Here is a 7,641-nt window from a genome sequence, read left to right on the forward strand (position 1 = left end):
CCACCCTGCTGTGTGTCCTTGTCACTCCCCAGTGGCCGGCCGAGGACAGCAGTGTTCTCTCTGCCTCGTCTGGTCTGTCTTTACTTCATTAAGGAAATAAAGTCTTGGCTTTGGAGTCTTGGCTCCCAAAGGGGACGGCTTGGCTCGGCCCGGGTCCCCTGGCGGCTGGCTTGGGCGTCTCCAGACCCTGACTCCAGTGCGACCAGGTGTGGGCCCAGGGCCCCACCACTGCCTGGGGGCACTGCCTGCGACCCCACAAGTCCAGGGGTCGCCCAGTGGACAGGCCCGGTGCCTTGCCGGGAGTACCTGAGATGCAGGGGCTCCCCCGGAAGGTCCGGCTCTTCCTGGGGCCATTTCAGGGCCGCCAGGGCCCTCAGGGATCCGGCTGCCCCAGTGCCTCTCCCGGCCAGGCCCCCCGTATCCTTCGGGCCTGCCCCTCCCAGCGCCTCCTCCTCCGGCTCGCCTCTGTCCTGATCTGACCTTCTGCCTTAATCTCCCCAACTCCCCCCACACCCGCCTCTCCGCTCCCTTTAAGTCCGGCCAGTCTGGCTCACGGCAGGCGTCTGCCACGTGCCTGGGACTGAGGAACCGCAGGAGCAAACCCTGAGCACTGAGCCAGGAGCAGCCCCCACACCTGGAGGGGTGCGGCCCCCAACCAAACAGTAGTCACCGCGTCCCTGCCCTCTTCCCTCCCCTGGGAAAGCCTTGAGAGCGCCCTCCTGTGGCTTATCCTGGGGCAAGGTGGGGCCAGTGAGCGGGTCCCAGGTGGGCACCTGCTGAGACTGCAGGAGAGAGAGACGGGGAGGCCAGTTTGTCAGCACCTACTGCCGTGACAGCAGCTTCTACCAAGGCCTGTTGGGAGGTGTTGACGCCACCCACATCCCTCCGAGCTCAGAGCAGATCCGAGGCCCGGAGACGGGAGATGGCTCCTGGCCAGTCTCAGGCAGCCAGGCTGGTGTGGACTCGTACTCCAGTGCTCTTCCTGCCGTAGCTTGTGATAAAGGGTTGCAACAGGTAGGAGCAACATGCACTCATATACAACAACACATCCTCATGTACACACACGTATACACACACGTACACACACGTGCACACACCCACACACACCCACACACCGTGTCTCAGCACAGCACGCGGGCTCCTCCCAAGCCCGGGGCGGGTCTCTGGGCTGGAGTTGAGCATCGGGCCTGCTCAGTGTCCCAGGGGAGAACCATTTCCAGTTCCCGGGGCTCCCACACCGGACTTCCAACCTTGCACTCTGGCTTCTGCGTCCTCCCTCGTGGCCCCACGGGTCTCCCTCTCTGATGGCCGTGGTGCCCCAAGGCCCCTGGAGAGTCAGGATTATCTCTGAGGCACAAGACCCGGGGCCCGTATACCCCCCAACCCCACAACCTCCCCTGCATGGCGGGGGCGGGTCTGTGTCCAGCGAAGGGCTCCTGCCATCGGCGTGGGAGGTGAGGGCCGGGCCCAGGCAGCCGGCAGCCCGCAGCACCTCGACCAGCGCTGCCGTGACCTTGAGGGTGACCTTTCCCCTGGGACCTCAGGCAGGGAGGGGGGAGGATTCTGGAGTGAACGAGTTCATGCCTGATTTCAGAGAGGAGCTTGGAGAACGTGCACATAGAAACTTTTTAATTGAGGTATAATTGGCCATAAGTAACTTCCGGAGTGGGGGTGTAGTTGGCAGTAAGAAGCTTCGTAATGGAGATGGGACTGCGCGCTCCGTGGTTGTTTCAGGTGCATGGAATGATCCCACTTTGTACCCGCCCAGCCCACTCACGCCGGTCCCCACGAGGCTCTGGAGGCTGTTCCTCGGCATGAGGGCTCTGTGGCTTTCAGACAGGCGACCCTGTTAGTGACAGTCCCACGGATGCCCAGGGCAAACCTGTCCGGCGGCTGCAAGTTTGTGCCTTTGGCCCCTTCGGCCAGTCGCCTGCTTGGTACGTTCTCACTTACCTCTCTGCGGCTAATTATTATTATCTATGGCGATCACAGATCAAGGGCTCAGGGTCAGGCAGAGGAGGAGCTGGTGGGGTGGGGCGGGGCGGCAGCAGTGGGCGCTCTCAGCTGAGAACAACCGGCTCTCTGTGGGGCGCCCTGGCTTGAGTCCCATGAGTGCGGCTGGGTCCTCGGCCCGCCCAGTGCCCGCACATGGGCGCGTGTGTCCGCTGGGAGCATGCTGACGCCTGTGGACTCTGCCCAAGCAGCCCGTGCCCCGGCCGGCGTGGGCTTCTCTCCCGGATGCCGGCTGTGGGCTTTGCAGGGCTGGAGGAGCCATGGCAGCTGAGGAAGTGTTTTTCCACCTGACACTCTAGGGCCGCCCCGGAGCCTCTCAGGACCGTCAGCTAGAGGGGGCGAGGCCTGATGCTACCTGGTTTTGCAAGTTCCCCGGGTGGGGGGGAGGGGCAGGGGGATCTGCCCACCAGAGGCTGGTGGGGGAGTCCAGGAGCAATGGCAGGGTGGCTCCTGGCCCAAGACTGGCCAGGACAAGCCGTGCTTGGCTCAAACCAGCCATGCCGACGCCCTGGGCCTGTGCTGGTCGATGAGCCTGCATGTGTGTGGCCGGTGCTGCCCGGGCGCGTCTCTGCAGCCTGACTGGCGAACAGCACATTGCAGCGGCCGGAGCATCCCTCGCTCTGGGGCTGGCTCTAATAGGCGGGTCGGGAAGGGGAGGAAATTCACTGCTGCTGGTGGGAAGGGTGGGAGTCCAGAGGCGCTGGTTGGAAGGAAGGTCCTGCAGGAGGCAGCTCCCGGCACCGGGCTGTGTACAAACAGACCAGGAGTCCCGGGGGTGGGGTGTGTGTGTGTGTGTGTGTGTGTGTGTGTGTGTGTGTGTGTGTGTGTGTGTTGCGTGTGTGTGTGCGCGCGCAGAAGGCCAACTTCTGCAAATGGAGAGCACCTGGACCGAGAGCACTTTGGAGAGGGAGTCCCAGGGTGTGGAGATGAGCCAAGAGGGAAATGTCCTGTTCCTTCTCATTTCACAGGTGGCATTGATGGAGTCGAAACCTTCTTTAAAAGCTTCAATTAAAAGGCATCTGGGTACCCGTGGGGTGGCACGCCAGTCTGGCAGAAAGAGATCATTTATCAAACCTGGCCGGGGGAGCGGAGGGGGGAAGAGACCGTTGCTGTGGGGCTGGAGGGGGAGCGACGAGAGGAGAGAAAGGAAGCAGGGATCACATGGAAGGCTCTGGAAGGGGCTGGAAGATGTTGGAAGAGATTGGAGGAACAGCCCGTGGCCCTTAAATTTCAGCTGATTTCGCCCCAACTACAGTATGTCAGGGACCTTTCATTAATGCTCAAGGTCACAGAGCCCCCTGGAATCACCCACTTAGAATGACCTCATTGGGGAAACTGAGGCAGCTCCAGGGTTGCAGTGAAAGCATCTTGGCTGACTTGGCGCTGAGAGTGCCAGGGTGGGGGGTGTGCTTGGGTGCCCGGGGTCAGTGCGGCTGCCTTCACATCTGTATCAGGGCTGCGCCCCGGGATCTCACGGCAGGTCTCTGCCTTCTGTGTGCGGGTGACCCTGCAGCTGAGGAGCGTGGGACGGCTCCGCGTGCAGCCGGGGGGTGAGGGAGGCCTCGCTCAAGCCCCCACCAGGCACAGGCGCCCCCTGTCCCCCAGCCCCACACAGCTGCAATCTGAACACCTGCCCTCAGGGAAACCAGGCTGATGGGTGAGTGCTGAGTCAGGGAGCAGAGGTCTGAGGGCGGGCGAGACACTCTGGGATCGAACGGCGGCACAGACACAGGACTCGCTGTTCAAGAATTTTAGAGTGGCAGGGCTGGAGCGATAGCACAGCGGGTAGGGCGTTTGCCTTGCACGCGGCCGGCCCGGGTTCGATTCCCAGCATCCCATGTGGTCCCCTGAGCACCACCAGGAGTGATTCCTGCGTGCAGAGCCAGGAGGAACCCCTGTGCATCACCGGGTGTGACCCAAAAAGAAAAAAAAGAATTTTAGAGTGGCTTGGCTTGTGTTTGTTCTCATCTTTTAAATGTTTGTCATGTGTGTGTGTGCGCGCGTTGTGCATGTGTGTGTGCATGCATGTGTGTGCATGTGAGTGCATGCATGTGTGAATGTGTGTGTGAATGTGTGTGCATGTGAGTGCGTGCGTGTGTGTACGCGTGTGTGTATGTGTGTGTGTGTCAGCATGGAATTTGCTGCTCCAATGCCCCAGGGATCTTTTCTCGTGACACGTGGCCAAGCTGGGCAGGTGGTTCGGTGCCCAGAGGGTTCGAGCAGGCAGCCTCTCACCATGCCTGAGGGCCCAGCGATGTGGGGGGTCACCAGGTCTGAGCAGCTGCATGAGGGGGCGCAACCCAGAGCCTCGGGCACACAGCACAGTCCAGCCCCCGGTCCGCCAGCCTGCCTTTGGGGGATGCTTTTTTTCTATAAATATTTTTAAAATAAAATATTTAAACACCCTAGTTTGTAGATCTGTTTCTAATACAGCTGTTGCGGGTTTGCGATGTTTCTCCCCGACCTCCCCCCCAACCTTCCCTCCACCATTGTCCCCATTTTCCAAACCACCCCCAAGGGCCCCCCCAGCAGGCCCATAGGGATCTATCTGATAGTGCTTGTTCCATCTAAATGGCGAATGGAATTATCAAAAGTGACTGAAACTTTGTGAAAAGTAACTAGAAACTTGGAGAGGACCGTTCTACCCACGGGTCGCCGAGTCCTTGTCGAGGGCTTCCTGAGCTGTGTCCGCGCTCGTGAGTCCAGTGGCTTCTGTCACTTTCCATCCATCTGCGGTGCTCCGGCCGGACTTGCCCTGCGGTGGGATTTGGAGCCGTCGTGTTCCGCACGGGCTTTCTTCGTGAGTCGGAGCAGCTGCGATGCCTACGGGTCTGGGTTCCGGGCAGAGGGATCCAGAGAAACTGTCTCTTACGTGGCTGAACACCAGCGTCTCACCTCAGTCAGCCAAGAGCAGCGACGAGGCCTCAGTCTCCCCCTTTGTGGCTGTGGTCAGACCCCCGCCCCAAAGGCTGGCAGGACCACAGACCCCACCCAGGTGACGGCCATGCTGACTCCATTTCCTAACTCTTTCTCGAGGAGGGGGGTTCCCAAGCCAGAGGCCCCAGGGGCCATTCCCAGCTCTGGACATCTGCTTGGTTCCCTCAGTGCTGGGGACCCCCAGATCGGAGTCTGTGGCGCTCCGGGACCTTTAGGCCAGCGATGTTGGGGGCTATCTGGTTCCGGATCCAATCTGGGTGGGCACATGCAAGGCTTGTGCCCAGTCCTGGACCGCCTGCCCGGCCCCTCTGCCCCTCCAGCCCCTTCCCTTCACCCTGAGCACTGCCCCCCACCTCGAGTCCTTCCTCCTTGCTCTGACGGGCTGTCCCAGTTCAGCTTGGGGCTTGTCCACACTGGGTTGTGGGCTGAGGGTGCTGCTGGCGGACACGGCCGGGGCCAGTGCCGGGATCCAGCTGCAGCCTCGTGCCTGCAAAGGGCGGGTCTGGCACTGGCCTTGTCCAGGGCCAGTCACATGGTGCTGTCCACCCCCATCCTTCTAGGCAGGCTGTGGCCCCCCGGCGGCCCTCCCCGCTGCATTTCCAGCAACGGTGCCCGCCATGGACACCCACATCCCTGCGCAGTCCCCCGCTGCAGAAAGGAGCTGACGATAGTGAACAGGCGCAGGATGGGTCCTTGGGCCGAGCCTGGCCCTGTCCGGCAATGCCCACGGTTGGATGCCCGTCTCCGCGCAGATGAGGAGAATCTCTATTTGCCCGTGGCCTGGACGCATCTTTCTTGTCTTTAGCTCTGCAGGCTCTGGAGCCAGACAGCCCGGGCTCAAACCTCGAGCCGGGAAGCCGGGGAGAGTTCCTTGGACTCTGAAACTCGGTTTTCCCACCTGTAAAATGGGACGAGTAGCAGATTGACAGTAAAAGGTGCTCACAGGCAGGGCGGCTGTCAGGAGGGAGGACGGTCACGCTCGCGTGTGCAGCAAAGCCTGCTTCAAAAGCCCAGGAGGAAAGTGTGAGGGAGACCCTCAGTGGGATGAGTAGTCACAGCTTTTAAAGGTAAGTGCACATGGGGCTGGAGCAATAGCAAAGCGGGTAGGGCGTTTGCCTTGCACGTGGCCAACCCGGGTTCGAATCCCAGCATCCGATAGGGTCCCCTGAGCACCGCCAGGGGTAATTCCTGAGCGCAGAGCCAGGAGGAACCCCTGTGCATTGCCGGGTGTGACCCAAAAAGCTAAAATAAATAAAGGGAAGTGCACGTGGGCTGTTTCTAACTGCTGAGACAGTTGTCCTGTGAGTGCGTCTATTCTAGCGGGAGCATAAACCCGCTTGGATCCAGAGAAAATCTCATCACTCGCTTTCACACCTTTTAAAAGCTGCTTGCTCCCAAAGTCGGCCCCTGCGAGGCTCTGGAAGAATCTAGGACAGGGATATTCCTTGGCACGAGAAGGTCACCAGGAGACGCCCTGAGCGGAGGCGCCTCCATCTCCCGCCCAGCGCCTGCTGTCAGAGGAGACAGGAGAGCCGGGCTCGGTGGCCTGCCCTGCTCCTGCTGGAGAAAACAGAAGCATTGCCGCCCAAGGAATGGTTTGCCTCAAATTGCTGCACGCAGAAATTCGGTTCTTGCACCCAACGCCCCTTCTTGCTAAACTGGACGGACAGAAGGGCTCGTGGCTACAGAGACAGCAAGTCGGGCAGCAGCGGGGAGATGTGCCGGGTGGGCTGGGTCTGAGGAGGTGGGCTCGGGTGAAGATCTTCCCAGAGGGAAAGTTGGACTTGAGCTAGAAGTCTCTCAGATGCACGTTGATGGACAAGAATGTCAGGGCTGGCACAGTGGTCAGATGGTATTGGATGGAGGATGGAGGGGTGGGTGATGGGTGGTGGGTAGACGGATGGCCGGATGGACGGGTGGGTGACAGATGGATGATGGGTGGCTGCTGGATGAGTAGATGAACGGAGGGGTAGGAGGATGGTTGATGAAAGTTTGGAGGATGGAGGGACAGTCGGACATTCGAGTGGATGGGTCTGTCTCTGTTTATACTACCCTGATGCTTGGAGATCTTGAGTGTTGAATATTTTTGTGCGCTACAATGGCCTGATTTGGACACTTTTTGGTTCATTGGTGTAACTGAAGATAATCCTGATATATGATAAACGTGACAAGATACCACTGGAGTAAGAAGGTGGAATTTGTTGACTAAAACCATATGCACGGAATTCATAATTCATCACGTGTTTGGGTTTAAAAATAACATATTCGTGGGCGGAAGTACAATGGGCCAGCACTTTCCTTGTGTGCCGTTGGCCTGGGTTCAGATCCCAGGCATACCGCAGGGGCTAATGCTGAGACTCCCCTGGGTGAGGTGGCAGATCCCTTGGGGTCCGGAGAGTCCCCAAAGGGAAGCAAACTGTTCTCACTGCCCCTGTGTTCACCTCAGACCTCTTCTCCTGGAGGCTGGGACAGTGCTGACCCCAGCAGCCCCTGGTTCCCAGGAGGGTGGGCAGGGATGAGTCACCCTCGGCAGTGTTGGCTCTTGTTTCTTGGCCCTGTGTGCAGACGGCAATGGGCATGGTGACGCCCGGAGGGGCCCTGGGAAGGGAAAGGAACCCCGAGACTCTGAGACGGGCAAAAGCCACTTAGGGCTGGGGAGCAGCTTGGAGTCCCCTCTGGGATATTGGGGTC

The sequence above is a fragment of the Sorex fumeus genome, unplaced genomic scaffold, assembly GCF_029834395.1.
Source record: "Sorex fumeus unplaced genomic scaffold, SorFum_2.1 ptg000122l, whole genome shotgun sequence".
Lineage (NCBI taxonomy): Eukaryota > Metazoa > Chordata > Mammalia > Eulipotyphla > Soricidae > Sorex > Sorex fumeus.